This window comes from Canis lupus, chromosome 26, assembly GCF_011100685.1.
Source record: "Canis lupus familiaris isolate Mischka breed German Shepherd chromosome 26, alternate assembly UU_Cfam_GSD_1.0, whole genome shotgun sequence".
NCBI lineage: Eukaryota > Metazoa > Chordata > Mammalia > Carnivora > Canidae > Canis > Canis lupus.
In genome coordinates this window covers 31,450,799-31,466,204 of record NC_049247.1, presented here as the reverse complement: position 1 = coordinate 31,466,204, position 15,406 = coordinate 31,450,799, and the positions used below count along the sequence as shown (strand labels likewise).

General features: G+C 47.9%; 1 long non-coding RNA gene across 5 annotated transcripts in view; it reads left to right on the top strand.

Moving 5' to 3' along the window:
• Positions 1 to 210: 210 nt before the first annotated feature.
• LOC119866237 overlaps positions 211 to 15,406 on the top strand; it is a 35,369-nt gene continuing 20,173 nt past the window's right edge. For 3 of the 5 annotated variants that reach the window (XR_005379484.1, XR_005379483.1, XR_005379482.1), the window contains exons 1-6: positions 211 to 298; positions 1,805 to 1,874; positions 2,410 to 3,373; positions 6,448 to 6,746; positions 7,164 to 10,528; positions 10,823 to 10,931. This is a non-coding gene — a long non-coding RNA (uncharacterized LOC119866237). Of the gene's footprint in view, positions 299 to 526; positions 821 to 1,409; positions 1,474 to 1,804; positions 1,875 to 2,409; positions 3,374 to 6,447; positions 6,747 to 7,163; positions 10,529 to 10,822; positions 10,932 to 15,406 lie in introns of those variants that run through there. The other 2 variants (XR_005379485.1, XR_005379486.1) reach the window with 2 other exon arrangements.

Here is a 15,406-nt window from a genome sequence, read left to right as displayed (position 1 = left end):
CAGCTTGGGGACCGTGTTTGGGACTGGAGTATAGGTGCTTGATAAAGGAGAGGGGGATTCAGATTGGGTAGGGTGAATTACTGCTTTGGGAGTATTCTTCTGAGATACAAGGTTTGACATTCTGTCAGGGACCGCAGGAGTTTGTGTGAACTTGCTACAAGGATGGCTTCTAGAAGCATGAAAGGAAGCTACGGCCCGTGCTCAGTGAGGTGAAATTGCTGGACCCCTGACAGATGGCAGCTGAAGGCTAAACCGCTCAGGGATTGTGAAGCTGGGATACATATGATGACTTTCTAAGGTAAGAAAACCCAAGCAAATGGATATATTCCACAGGAAGCACCGAACAAACACATCATTTACCAAGGCTCTAGGAATATGCTGATGAGAGGGACAGCAGCGTCGTTAAACAGTTCAGTGGTGGGGTACGTGCATAGGCCAGTGCTGACAAACAGTAAGAGTGGCTTTCATAGAAACGGAATGACAGGACCCTGCAGCACTTGAGGTCAGGCGGTGGCATTGAACCATCAGAGGCCAGGTTTACACCATTTACTGTGAGCCATGAGGTTGGAGTGGCAGCCAAGGCACCAACCCACAAAGGGTTCCAGAAATGGTTTGAAGAGCCCAGTGTTTCTCGTACAAAATGGAAGGTCAGCCACCAGGAGTAGTACTCTTATTATCAAAAGAAATCAAGGCTGGATGATGGGAGGCTGAAGACGGCTCAATACAAAGGCATGATCCCTTGCCAAGTTCTAGTCAGTGTTCAGGCCTGGGACTGTCTAGTCTTTGAAGAGGAGGCCAGGTCCCCAGAACAAAGGACCATGTATGTATGGCAAGGGGATAAATATTCTTCCAGGAATTTTCGTACAGTTATTCAGCATATCTTTTACCTGTAGCTGTGCAATAAGTTACCCCAAAACTTAGTAGCATAATTGACTATTTTTGTTATCTCACGTGGTTTCTGTGGGTCAAAAATCTAGTTAAAGCTTAGCCAGATAGTGCTGGCTCATGGTGTCTCTGAGAATGCACACAAGATGTGGGTTGGGGCTGTAGTCATTTGAAGGTTGAGCCTGAGCCTGGGATGTCCACTTCCAAGGCAGCTTACTCACATGCACAAGCAGGGGGAGCAGCAGGCTCCCTGCTGAACAGAGAGCCTGATGTGGGGCTTGACCCCAAGACCCTGGGATCATGACTTGGGCCACCCCGGTGCCCGGCCAGTAAGTTTTTGACCAGAGGCCTCAATTCCTTGCCTCATGGATGTTTCCATAAGGCTACTTGGGTGTTTCCATGACGTGAAAGCAAGTGATCCAGGGGAAGCAAAGCGGAAGTCACAATGCCTTTTATGACCTAACGTTGGAAGTCACACATTGTAATTGTCACAGATTGTCACAGGTCTGCCTTACTCAGTGAGGCAGGGGACTTCACAAGGGAATGACTGAATACCAGGAGGCTAGAATCATTGTGGCCATTTGGGAGGTAAATGCCTCCCACATTTGGGTAAATGTAAATAAACAAGGGGGATTGGACTCTAGGAGTAATTTGAGGAGTGGACTGGGGAAGGGGGAATATACCAAGAATTTTAATATTGTTGGATGTAGGGTCAGAGTTAACATTAGTTTCTGGATATACAAAACATAATCGTGGCTCACTGTTAGGATGGGGCCTATGGGGAGCCAAATAAATAGAATCCCAGGTCAGGATCCAGCTCACAATGGTAACCGTGTGACATTACTCAGTTTGCAGATGTGTAATGGAATAGAATGTTTGAAAATCCATGCAGAACACACATTGCGTCTTTCATTTGTAGGATCAGAACTATCATGATTGTGGAGGCCAAGTGGAGGCCTCTGTACCTGTTTCCATCCCTGGTCAAAATAGTAAGTATAAAACAATATCACAATCTAGGAGGAATGACGGATATTTTTATTACTCTTTTGTTGTTTTGTTTTGTTTGGTGTTTTTTTTATTCCTTTGTTTTTAAAAAAGATTTTATTTATTCACATGAGACAGAGAGAGAGAGGTAGAGACATAGGCAGAGGGAGGAGAAGCAGGCTCCATGCAGGGAGTCCAATGTGGGACTGGATCCTGGGACCCCAGGATCACTCCCTGACCCTAAGACAAATGCTCAACTACTGAGCCACCCAGGCATCCCTAATTTTATTCCTCTTAAGGATATAAAGGATTCAAGTGATGGTCCTTGTCATATTTCCATTTAATTCACCTGTCTACCCCTGCAGAAACCAGATTCATCCTGGAGGTTGGCCGAAATTTCCATAAATTCACCCAGATAGTAGCCCCAACTGAGGCTGCTATGCCAGATGTAGTCTCTTCGCTCAAGCCAGATTCATGACTTCTCAGGTACATGGTATACAAACATTAGTTGGCAAATGTGTTTCTTTCTATCCCTATCAGATACCGTTTGGATTCACATGGAGCAGACAACAGTATGCATTTCCCATTGCTCCAGGGTTGTACCTTTCCAGTCTGTCATAGTTCACGTACCACCTGGGTATCTGAAGAACATTGTGCCGATTTGCTCCTCTGATAGCTTGTCAATGGAGTTAGATTACAGGAAATGTCTGGCACATTGGAAGCCTTGGTAAGAAACGTGCATTCCATTGTTGGAGAAGATGCCTGTGAAGATTCAATTATCTGCCACATGAGAACAATTTTGAGTGCCCCAACAGTTGGGGACATGCTGGTTCCTATCATCCAAAGTAAAACATGAGTTATACCACTTGAATCTCCTGCAGAGAAGGAAGCACAATGCCTGAGAGGACTTTTCAGGTTTTGGAGACAACATATTCCACATCTCAGAACACTCTCTGCCTTGTATACCAGGTGACACAAAAGACTGCCACTTAAAAAAAAAAAGGTTTTATTTGTTAAAGAAGGAGAGCACAGGGCAGGAGCAGAGGGAGAGGGAGAAGCAGGTTCCCTGCTGAGCACGGATCCCAACACCGGGCACGATCCCAGGACATTGAGATCACAACCTGAGCCAAAGTTCCCAACGCAGGGCTCCATTCTAGGACGTTGAGATCACGACCTGACCAAAGTCAGACTCTTAACTGACTGAACCCAAAAAGACTTCGACTTTTGAGTGTATCCCAGAATAGGAAAGTTCTCTGCAGAGCAGCAGAGTCTAAGCTGCAGTTGAAAGCAGCCTTGTTACTTGGGCATAAGACTGAGCAGATCTCAGAAGATTGGGTGTATCATGGGTAGGGAACGATACCTTCCAGGAGTCTGGAGCAAACCCATGCTGTCCACAGAGGTGGCTCGGATATGTTTCATAAAGCCGTTCCTGTAATGCTGCTGGGCCCTGGTGGAAGACCGTTGGACATGACATGACCGCATGCCCAGAACTGCATCTTGTGAGGTAAGTTCTGTCAAACCCACCAAGTGATAACGTTGGTTAGGTTCCACAACTATCCACTGGTGAGCGGAGGAGTCCCACAGAGTTAGAAGCCACGGCTGCCACCTGAAGACTTTATCCTCTTTGTGTCTAGCACCGAGTTGGCAAGCAAAGGAGCCCCCATTCTTGGTTGGAGTGAATGACCCAGGTTAGGAAAGGATAGGGCTGCTTTTAAACCGGGACATAGAAGGACGCCTGGGTGGCTCAGCAGTTAAGCACCTGCCTTCAGCTCATGGCGTGATCCTGCACTTCTTGGATCAAGTCCCACATCGGGCTCCCCGAGGGAAATCTTCTCCCTCTGCCTCTGTCTCTGCCTCTCTTTCTGTGTCTCTCATGAATAAATAAATAAAATCGGAAAAAAAAAATTAAAACCAGGGCATAAAGAGCAATAAGTTTGACTCCCAGGAGATTCATCCAGGACCCTCTTGGTATTCCCTTGCCCCGTTGTGACAGTAAAAAGACAAGTGCCACAACCCTTGCCAAAAGAGGCCTGGTGAGCTGGGGCTCAGAAATTTTAGAGATGAAGGTGTGAGGAAGGCCACCTGGCAACTTAGCGAGGAGGACAGCAGAGTTTGTAGGGACCTTGAGGGGAATCTGCAACAAATAATGCAGGGAGGACAAGATGAGTATCCATCATAGCCCAAGACCAGCTGCAGTGGCCAAGGCCATCATTTACTCACTGGTCTTCCTCTTCTGAGTCTTCCCCAGGATTAGAGGCCACTGGAATCTCAGGGGAGACCCTTCCCACATAGGTGAAGTGCATTCAGGCGGTGCACGTGGTCAGTTGGCCAGCAATAGATCCTGGATTTTGTGGAGGAGAAGAGGAGTGACCCATTGTTGGCTGCACTCAGAAGCCAGAGGCCTCATCTCCTCCTACCTGCTGGGCAGAGGCCCGAGGCCTTGGGCTGAGAATCTCCACAAAGGGAGAAAGCAGAAGTCAGTGTGACAAGTAGACTGTGCTTAAACAGCCACCGCAACTACAGAGGGAGGTTGATGAGGATCGTTCAGGTGCAGATGCGCAGCGGGGAGATGCTTAGTGGCTTCAGGTGGGAACAGCTGTAGGTGGGAATGGCTCCTCCTCAGAAAGGCATTTGGGAGGAAGGCTGACAGGCTGAGGGGGAGGGGAATGGAGGTCGCCTCAGAGTGTGGGAGTTCTCACTGCCGACATTTGGAGAACCTCTTTTCTGTGTCCTCTGCAGCCATCAGTAGGATATACATCCCTCATGAGGAGTCAAGTAGTTGGACTGACTTTTTTGCTGAGTGAGAGGGGCATGAGGGAGGGGCAAGGGCAGAGACACCCCTCTGGGTTCCAGGCATGTGGCTCTTCTTGGGCTGTTCCTTCAGAGAAATGGGACATTTCAGAAGCACAGGGGAGGGTTCACACACAGCCACTTCTGCAGCAAGGGCCCTCCTGCTTCCGAGGAGCTCTGCCATCAGAACAGTTGGTGGTTGTGACAGGGGCCTGGTGTGCCCTCCTGTCCTGCCTGCTCCATAAGCTGCCTCCCGGGCCTCAGCTCTGAGCCAGGTGCCCCTTCCTGCTCATACATAAGTGGAGCATGCTCAGTTGGGTCATAGTCCAGTGTTTTGGTGGTTCTAAATGCTCATGTACCAAACCTGCCCCAGCGCATTCCCCTTGTGCCCCACAGAAGAGCAGCCTGCCATGGGATGTGAGGGCTGAGCACTGCTCCAGGGAGCAGCAGAGCAGTCGGGGTGGGAAGTAGAGGAAGGTCGGGCCCGGGTGTGGATTGCTGGCCGTGCTGGTGGTGGAGGTAAATGCATGTGGTTGTAGAGCCTCCTCGAGTACCACAGTGCTGGCGGGTGGCTCTGGCCCTCGCCTGGGGCCCTGCCTGCGGCTGTTGCTCCTGAGGCCTCGTGGGTTCTGCAATTGATTTCTGATTTCACCACCTGTATAGGCTTAGGTGTTGGCTTCTGTAGTCTGCACACTAGTTTCCCAATCCACCTTTTTCAGATTCTAAAAGTTGGCTTTTCTTGAAGAGTGGGGCTAATTCATTCTCCTTGACTTTCTGGTCTTAGCTATTCCTTTACTTCATTTAGGGTTTCAGGAGGCAGCTGAGAGCACTCAAGCTCAGTTGTCCATGTGTCATCAGAAGTTCACTGAGAGATTCTCAAATGTGTCAGTCTGCTCTTGTTCCTAGAAGAAATGCTTTGTGATTCTGTTCAAAGAACACCAATTAGTTCTTCTTAGTAATGTTTTAGTAACGACCTTTGTATCTACTTATACCTGAGATGGTACATTTTAAAGAAGGGCAGAGGGAGAAGCAGACTCCTCGCTGAGTGCAGGGAGCCCCATTCGGGGCTCAATCCCAAGACCCTGGGATCATGACCTGAGCTGAAGGCAGCCGCAGAGCTGAACCACCCAGGCACCCCACGATGGTGCTTTAATGTTCCCTTCTCTTGTCTTTTTCTGACATTTTATGTCAAAAATTCACTAGCCCCATAAGAGGGGTTTTTTATATCTTCTTGATTTTTTAAAAATAATTTTCTAGTCTCTGAATTGCTCTGAGCTTGGTAGAATGTGAATAGGGACGTATTCCATAGAGCAGGAAGGAGGACAGATCTGAACTTGTGGAAAGTTGCCGTTATTGTTTTAGAAGCTCTGCTTGCCAGAGAAGGCAAACAAAACCTCAGGACCCGACCTCTTACCACTGGACTGGGGTAAGAGATGGGTTATTCTGTCCGGCTCCTTGAAATCACCTTGGAGATGGTGATGATCTTTGGGAAAGTTCAGGAAATTAGGTTTGGAACAATTTATACTCTCTGAAGTCCAATAAAGAATGGAGATGAAGCCATAATTGTTTTCCTTCACTTAGCTGGTATTAAGGGACACTGGGTGAACCTAGCAGAGAAAGAGCTGAAGATTTAGGACTAGAAGTTGTAGGATGGCAGGAGAGGTGGAGGACCGCCTAGGGTCTCACTTCCTGCTAAGATGGGTGGTTGAGGCTGAGTGTCCTGTGCCAACAGGAGGAGGCTGAGCACTGTGAAAATCTACTTAGGCTTTTCCCTTAACCTTGTGCCAGGTTGGTGGAGATGAGTGGACAAGACCCTCTCAATCTCTTGGATCTTGCAGCACAGAGCCTGCGGAATGAGAAGGCCTCAGCTGTACGTGACCTGGAAGAGCTCCCTGTGGGCCTTTTCCCAACTCTGTCCACAGCAGCCTTTGATGGGGGACACACGAAGACTGTGACAGCAATGGTGCAGGCCTGGCCCTTTCCCTGCCTCCGTCTGGGACCGTTAAGAGATCAGTCAAGAACTCAAGACCTCTTGGAAGCCGTCCTGGATGGGCTGAATTGGTTCCTCCTAAGGCTGTTTGGCCCAGGTAACTGGAGAGATGGGGTGCTGGTAGGGGCACAGTGAATTGCAGAAGTGGGAGCTGGATTCAGGGATGTGGAGTCCAAGCATGTGCTAGCCTCTCCTGGTGGTGCAGCATCTGTCATCATGAGGCCCTGAGGCCATTGTCAGAGTCCCTCCGTGAAGAGAGTCCTGGCATAGTTCAGAGCTGATCATGCTACTGAGGTGGTTAAGAGTGTGGCTGGGTTCCTGGGTGGTATCCCGGCAACGTATAATGTGGGGAAGCAAGGAGGGCACCTAGAAGGCGTAGTGGACGGCAGAGGGCAGGGCTGCTGGTTGGCACAGTGGTGGGTCCCCAGGGTCTGCCGCTGCTGCTGGTCTCCTGCCGGCCCCGCTCTACAGGCCTGAAATTCCTCATGTCTGCTCTCCTCCTCATTCCCCACAGGAGATCAAAGCTGAAGGTGCTGGATTTTACCCATGACGTTGAGCACTCCAACTGGGAGGAGTGCTCGGAGGCTACTCCTGCACCCTTTGTCATCACTCACATGCTAGAAGAGCCGGAGGCGGACAAGCTGACACCCAGTTACAAAGAACAGCCTTAGCATCACCGAGAACCCGAGGAAATACACAGAGACCTTTTCCTAGGTGGTTTGTTCGGCTTCTTCCACCTGTCTGGGTTCCCCTCGTACATACTCCAGAGAGTCGAGAAGAACCATGGCGGTCTGCGCCTCCACTGTCAGACACTGGTCATTGTCCAAGTGCCATTCCTCAGCCTTGTCGAGATCCTGGGGATGCTGGAGCTGGAGACCATCCGGGAGCTGAGGCTTCATTACAGGAGTACGTTCTGCTCCCGTTCTGACCTAATCCAGTTTTTTTACCTGCGCAAGGGTAAATGAGCAACCTGGGCAACCTCATCATGAACGACATCCCCTGGGATTTCCCTGCAGACTGTTTCTTTTTGCTGAGTCCACTGGGCCGCCTCTAGAAGCTCCATCTCATCTTTGGCTGTCTCTCGGGCCAGCTGCATAAGATGCTGAGTGAGTGTGCGACAAGTCCCTCTGAAGGGCCAGGGGCCAGGATCCCTGGAGTCGTCCCTGAACCCCGCTGCGTCGGAGCAGAGACAAGCCTGGATTTCCAATCCTGTGAGGCCGCAGAGTCACTGAGGACACAGACTGCAAGGCTGAGGTCTTGGACCAGCCAGTGGCTGTCGATTGCTATAGAAGAGAAAGATGCAGGTCTGAAATTGGCCTGTCATTCACTCTTTCATTCATTTTCACGCACTCAGTCCGTGCCAAGCAGACAGCTAAGAATGGATATGAAACTCTGACCAAACTCAGGGTCTCGTCTTCCTAGAGCTTATGTAGAGAAAGTGAACCAGGATGGTAGGTTGTCAGGGTGGTGTTTGAGGGAGGGAACTGCCCCCTCACCAATGTCTAAGCTCAGCTGATTTGATGAACTCCTTCCTCTCTTTTGTGTCTCACAGACTTCTCTGTAGCCTGCCCCCCCCTACCCCCCCCCCCGAATACAGAGCTGTTCTCCTGGGGCCTGGTCTTTGAGTAAATAGAAGCATGGGGAACCATCTTCCCAAATTCTCCAGCCAGTAAAACCTATGCTTTACCATGTGTAGGAGCTATAGCTAAATTTCATTAATTCAGCCACACTTTGTGGAGCATGTGCGATAATTGTGTTGATGGGGCTTATTAGGAAGCTAAGGCTGAGAGGTGCCTGACTCCATAGTCTGCAAACAGAGAGGTCCCATGGCCAGCGGGGATGGGTTTCACTCCACACTCTGTGGTCTTAACCACTACAGAAGCCTGGCTCCCACCATGTGCATCCAGACTCGGGTAGGCATTGTGCCAATTTCTCAGGCCAGATTTCTGGATCTTTCCCAAATGTATCTAGTGGGACACTCGAGTTTCCAAGAAGTGACTGTGTCTGTCTGTCCACAATGGCCTGCAAAACCACTGGAGACGCTGGTGATCAATGGATGCAGGCTCATTGAGAATGACATCACCTACTTGTCCCAGAGCATTCGTGCCACCCTGCCTGAAGGAGTTGGTTCTCTGTGGCAATAACCTGTCCCACACGGTTCCTGGGCCCCTCCAGGTTCTGCTGGGGGAGGTGTCTGGCACTCTACAGCACCTGAACTTGTGCAGCTGCCGGCTGAAGGAAGCCCAGCTCCGAACCCTGCTTGCCTGCTCTGTGCTGCTGCTCGAGCCTCCCCTCGCTCGTGTTCTACGACAATGTCATCTCCACATCGGGCATCACGAACGTGCTTCAACAGTTAGGAGGGTTGAAGGAGCTGAAGCGTGTGCAGTCCCCTGTTCCTGCTGAATGTGTTGTATACTTGGATGAATACAGGTGGGGGAAGCTCAACAGAGTGGAACTCTCCCGGGTGCACGCCAAGTTGCAGGAAATGTTGCAACCACCCCAGCGGGCCGACATGGAGTCAACTAATTCTACCTCAGTGGCCTGACAATGAAAACGCACAGCTGACCTGATGGGGAAGAGGAGCAGCATCTGTCCTGGAGCTGTGGTTGTGGATTTCCCGGATGGTGTGGCTTCAAGGAAAACTATCAAAACAAGAAAACACAACCAACGCTCCAGTGGGGACTGCTGTTTCTGGATCCAGCTGGGGCTCAATTCTTCATGAAATCGACAAGCACTGGTCAAACATGGACACTGTGCAAGTGTTCTGATGCTGCGTATAAAAGGACAACTTCGCCTGACACTGGTACTTCTAGTCTGTTTACCCAGTTTCCCTTTCATTATGCTTCAGTATTCCCACTTTGAACAACACGCAGTTGGGTGAGTTAATTCTCAAAACATTAGTTTATAAAGTGAGGTCAATGAAATGTTCATCAAAGGAATAGGTGAACGTGATACGATCAACACGGAGCGTTCATTCAACTATTTATTCAAATATTTGTTGACTTCCTGTTTTGTTCAGAAACTGCTCTCACCGGGAAGACGGTGTAAACATTCGGGGTGTCTGCTCTCCAAGAACTTAGCTTTGAAAGAGGATGGGGCCCACTAAACCAAGTCAGCAGACCCGTAAGAAAGCTGGTTTCAAAGGAGCGCTGTAAGAATGACAGAAGGAATACCAGTCTGATGAGGGCTTATTGGAGTTAGGAGCACTATGAGATGATTGAGAATATGCATCAGTCTCTGCCCTCAGTTGCTGGCACAGAGCTCCTGAAACCTTGTCATTTCCTAAGTAATAACACTAGGAACATCCTCTGTTCCAGCATTTGGTCTTTGACCCCCATCCCTGACAGAGGGCTTTTGTTCTTTTAAGATTTTATTTATTCATGAGAGAGACAGAGAGAGAGAGAGGGGCAGAGACACAGGCAGAGAGAGAAGTAGGCTTCCGCCCAGGGAGCCCGATGTGGGACTGGATCCTGGGACACTAGGACCACGCCCTGGGCCAAAGGCAGGGTAACCCACTGAGCCACCCAGGAGTCCCCAGAGGGCTCTTGAAAGCTTTATAAATTCCCAAGTGATAAGGGTGCTAGGATCATCTTTTGTTCTAATGAGGTGGCTCAGGCTGTGCTCTCAGATGACTCCCAGATGGGACTGGTCCCCAGAAAGATGAGGCCATGATTACGAGCTTGGAATTTTAGGCCCCATCCCTCATCTTCCAGAGCAGGGAAGAGGGGCTGGAAATGGAATGATTGATCATGCCTATGTGAGGAAACCTTCCTAAAACCCCAGTCATAGGGGATTTGGAGAGCTTCCACCTAGATGTACCCCAACACCACAAGGACAGAAACTCCTGCACGTCCTCCCCCCGCCAGGACTTCACCCTGTGTAAGTCTTCATCCGGCTCTTCATCTGTATTGTTTGTCCTTTTATAACTGGTAAATGTGTTTCCCTGAGATCTGTGAGCCACTGTAGCAAATTACTCCAACCCGAGGGGGTGCTCATGGGAGCCTCTGATTTGCATCCAGATCAGACAAGTTGTATAACCTGGGGACTTAACTACTATTGGCATCTGAAGTAGGGCGGGGGCGGTCTTGTGGGACTGGGCGGGTAAGTTGGGATCCGCCACTATCTCCAGGTGGATGGTATCAGAGATGTGATGTGACTGAGTTCTCATTGCAGGGAAAAATCGCCTCACGCCTAAAGTGTCAGAAGTCACTTGTGTGAAGAGTAACGGAGACACAGGAGAGACTCCCAGCAGGGAAGCCCCAGGTTTTTCCCTTTGAAGGAGGTAGACAGAACTGGGGTTTTCCTTTATAGCCCCTATTCTTTTTGAGGGGGGTTGTGGTGGGGAAGATCAGGGAATTGAGGCTTCTGTGTGAACCTTCTGATGACTCATAGGTGAGTGTTGAGAAGCACCCAGATATGAGGAGAGCTGGGGTACACCCCTCCCAGGTGGAGAAATGAGAGAGACGGTGAGAAGGAGTCAAGGAGATGGAGGCTTCACTTTGAGTAGTATGGATAGGTTAACAGTATTTTTCCAATCCAGGAACTTGGAATGTCTTTCCATTTATTTGGGTCTTTGAAAATTTCCTTCATCAGTGTTTATAATTTTCAGCATACGAGTCTTGCACCTCTTTTGATTCCTAAGTATTTTATTCTTGCTGTTGTTATGGTAGATGGAATTGTTTTCTTAATTTCTTTTTTAGGATATTTCATTGTTAGTCTTTCGAAATGTCTCCAATTTTTATACTGTTGATTTTATATTGTGTAAGTTTACTGAATTTTAGTAGGTTTTTGTGGAAAGTCTTTACACTTTCCTACATATATGATCTTTCCACCTGTGAATAGATAATTTTACTTTTTTCTTTATGACTTCTATACCTTGTGTTTCTGTGTCTTGCCTGATTGCTCAGGCTAGGACTTCCAGAACAGTGTTGAGTAGCAGTAGTGAGAGTGGAGATCGTTGCCTTGTTCTTTCAGGTTTAACGCACTGGTTATATTAGCTGTAGAGTTTTCATAGATGGGCTTTATTGTGTTGAGGTTTTAGAAGTTTTACTGAACATGAGTTGGTGTTGAAGTTTGTCACATGTTCTGCGTCTGTTGAAATGATGATGATGTAATATTTGTGTCTCATTGTTTGTATTGTGTCTCACATTGATTTGCATTGATTTTGCATGTGTGAGGCCAACTTTGAATCCCAAGGATAAATCCCACTTGGTCAGGGTATAGGACTCTCTTGATGTGCTGTTGAATTTAGTTTGTTAGTACAGTTGACCCTTGAGAACAGCATGGTGGATACGGATGCCAACAGTGAGAAATCTGTATATAACTTTTGTCTTCCCCCAAAACGTAAGTACTAATGGCATACTATTGTGAGAAGCCTTACCGACAGGAATAACACATATTTTATGTTATATGTATGATATACTGTATTTATATAGTAAAGTAAACTAGAGAAAAGGAAATATTTAAAAAATCACAAAGAAGAGAAAATAGGGGTGCTTGGGTGGCTCCTTCAGTTAAGAGTTCAACTCTTGATGTCGGCTCAGGTCTCAATCTCAGGGTCATGAGTTCAGGCCCTGCATTGGGCTCCACGCCCAATGGAGTCTACCTTCAAGGGTGTGGGGGCACCTGGATGATTCAGTTAAGCATCTGACTCTTGATTTCAACGTAGACCATACATGATCTCAGGGTCATGAATTCAAGCCCCAGTGTAGACTCCATGCTGGGCATAGAGCCTGCTTAAGATCCTCTCTCCCACTCCCTCCCGCAACTTGCCCACCTGCACTCTAATAAAAAAGAGAAGATAGGGTCAGGGTACTGTATACATACTTACGTGAGTGTACTGGCTCGTGACAGGAATGGTGGCCCCGAGATGGCCATGTCCTGCAGCCTGGTAGCCTTGGCTCATCAGTAGGTCACTGGGTGGGTCTAAAGGTGGCAGCAGTATCTTGGAGGTTCAGTATAGCTGCCCCATCTGCCTGCTGGTGTACCACAAGCCATGGTCAACAGCTACTGTAGCCAAACTTGAGTGTGCTGGCCTCCAGGAGGCCATGGGGCCAGGGCACCACTAGGAGGAGGAGTCCACACCCAGCCCAGGAGGGGCCCAAGGCCTGCAGTCACACCTACTGCATGGAGGACTTGGGAGGGATGAGGGCACCAGGGGTGTGGGGCTCTCTTTGCGGCACTGTCTCTGCCCTCTGGGCACTTTCTACTTTAGCCCAGCCTTCTACCTGCCAGCCCCAGGAGTTCAGCCCAATCACCCCATTAGTACATGATGTGACCTGCCCAGTCCTGGGACCTCCTGTGGTGGGCGGATGCTGGCAGCCTCACTGAGCCTCTCTAGGTACTCAGAAGGCAACAACAGATGGGACGTCTGTGCTAAAGGCCTTCAGTTTGGTCCTATGCGGTTGTAAATAAATGCCTTGTGGCTTAATGTTGGCAGCTCTTTGAGAAGCTACATTTAAGTGAACCCATGCAGTTCAACCCTGTGGTGTTCACAGATCAACTGCATATCCTGTTTTTTTCTTAAACATCTATTTCTATGATAAAGGTTACTTTATGAATTAGGTACCGTGAGATATTAACGATAAAGCTAATATACAAAAAATTGTAACAACATGGCCTAAAAAAAGTTATGTGAATGTCTCTCTCTCACAAAATACCTTATTGTACCGTACGCACCCCTTTTCTTATGATGATGTGAGGCGACGCAATGCCTGTGTGATGAGATGAAGTAGGTGAATAACGTAGGCCTTGTGACGTAGTGTTAGGCTACTGTTGATCTTCTGATCTTACCTCAGAAGGAGGAGGGTCATCTGCTTCCAGATCACAGTTGATCACAGGTAATTGAAACCATGGAAAGCAAAACCGTGGGTGAGGGGGATTACTGTCTATCACTGTGATGCTATGATGTGGGGTGCATGTATATTTACAAGTCTTATGTTTACTTCTGGTTAACCCTTTTATCATTACATAATGGCATTCTTCGTTTCGTGAGACCATTTTTAACTTAAAGTCCATTTTGTCTGACATAAGCAGAGCCACCCTTTCTTTTAGTTACCATTTGCATGGAATATTTTCCATTCCTTCACTTTCAGTCTGTGTGTATTCTTCAATATACCACAAGTCTCTTATGACAGCATGTTACTGGTTCTTGTTTTATTTATCCATTCAGCCACTCCATGGCTTTTGAGTAAAGAGTTTAATGCTGGGGCACCTGGGTGGCTCAGTCGGTTGAGCATCTGACTCTTGGTTTTGGCTTAGATCTTGACCTCAGGGTCAGGAGATCAAGCCCCATGTCTGGCTCCGCATTCAGGAGAGAGTCTGCTGGGATTCTCTCTCTCTTCTCCCTCTGCCCTTGACCTGCTCACATGCATGTGCACTCTCTCTGGAAAAATACATCTTTTTCTTTCTTTCTTTTTTTTTTTTAATGAGTTTATGGGCAGCCCCGGTGACTTAGCAGTTTAGCGCCACCTTCGGCCCAGGGCGTGATCCTGGGGACCCAGGGTCGAGTCCCATGTCAGGCTCCCTGCATGGAGCCTGCTTCTCCCTCTGCCTGTATCTCTGCCCCCTTCTCTCTAACTCTCACGAATACACTAATAAAATCTTTAAAATATAAAATAAAAAGTTTAATTTTTAACATTTCAATAATTATTGATGGATAAAGACTTAGTATTGCCATTTTGGTTGTTTTCTTTTGCTATTGTGTTCCTTTCTTTGTCTTTTGCTGTCTTTATTATTTAGTCATTTTTTTATAGTAATTTGCTTTCATCTTTTGTGTCTCTATTCTGGATTTTTTTTCTGCATTGGTACCATGAGAGTGTTCTCAATGGCATCTAGAATGGTGAACCCTTCCCAGAAGTTTTCAGTTTACTTAGCCTATATCCATCAGAGGAATCACTGTGGCAGCTGTAGCCTTACAAATTTATTTATTATTATTTTTAGGTTTTTTAAAGAAATCTCTAGACCCAACATGGGGCCTGAACTCACAACCCTGAGATCAAGTCACATGTCTTCCAATTGAGCCAGCCAGGCACCTCCAAAATTTGTTTCCTAAATAATAAGACCTGAAAGTCATACTTATTCCTTGATCCATGCACTACAGAGCAGATGTGTAGCAGTCAGGAAAACATTAATGCCATTGTACAACTCCCGTCAGAATGTGTCTCCAAGTGTATCGTCAGCGGTGATATTTTGAAAGGAATCTTTTTTTTCCCCCTTGAGCAGTAGGTCTCAACAGTGGGTTTCAAATATGCAGTAAACCATGTTGTGAACAGGTGTGCTGTCATCCAGGCTCCATTTGTCGAGTACACTTAGCATAATTCATAAAGGCACTAGGATTTTTGGAATGGTAAATGGGCTTAGATTTCTACTTCAAGTCATCAGCTGCATGAGCTCCTAATAAGGGAGTCATCCCCTCCTTTGAAGCCTGCCATGACTTCTCTTGTGTAGCCATGAAGTCCCAAATGACATCTTCTTCCCATATGTCTGTTTGGTCTCTGTTGAAAATTTATTGTGGGGCTCCTGGGTGGCTCAGTCTGTTAAGCATCCTACTCTTGGTTTCTGCTCAGGCCATGATCTCAGGGCTGTGAGATTGGGCCTTGTGTTGGTCTCTGTGCTCGGCGTGGAGTCTGCTTGTAGTTTCTCTCTCGCTCTCCTTCTTCCCCTCCCCACTGTGCACTCACGAGTGTGCGGGTGGGTGCTGTCTCTCTCAAATCTTAAAAAAAATTTGTTTAGTGTAGGCACCCTCATGAGTTGTCT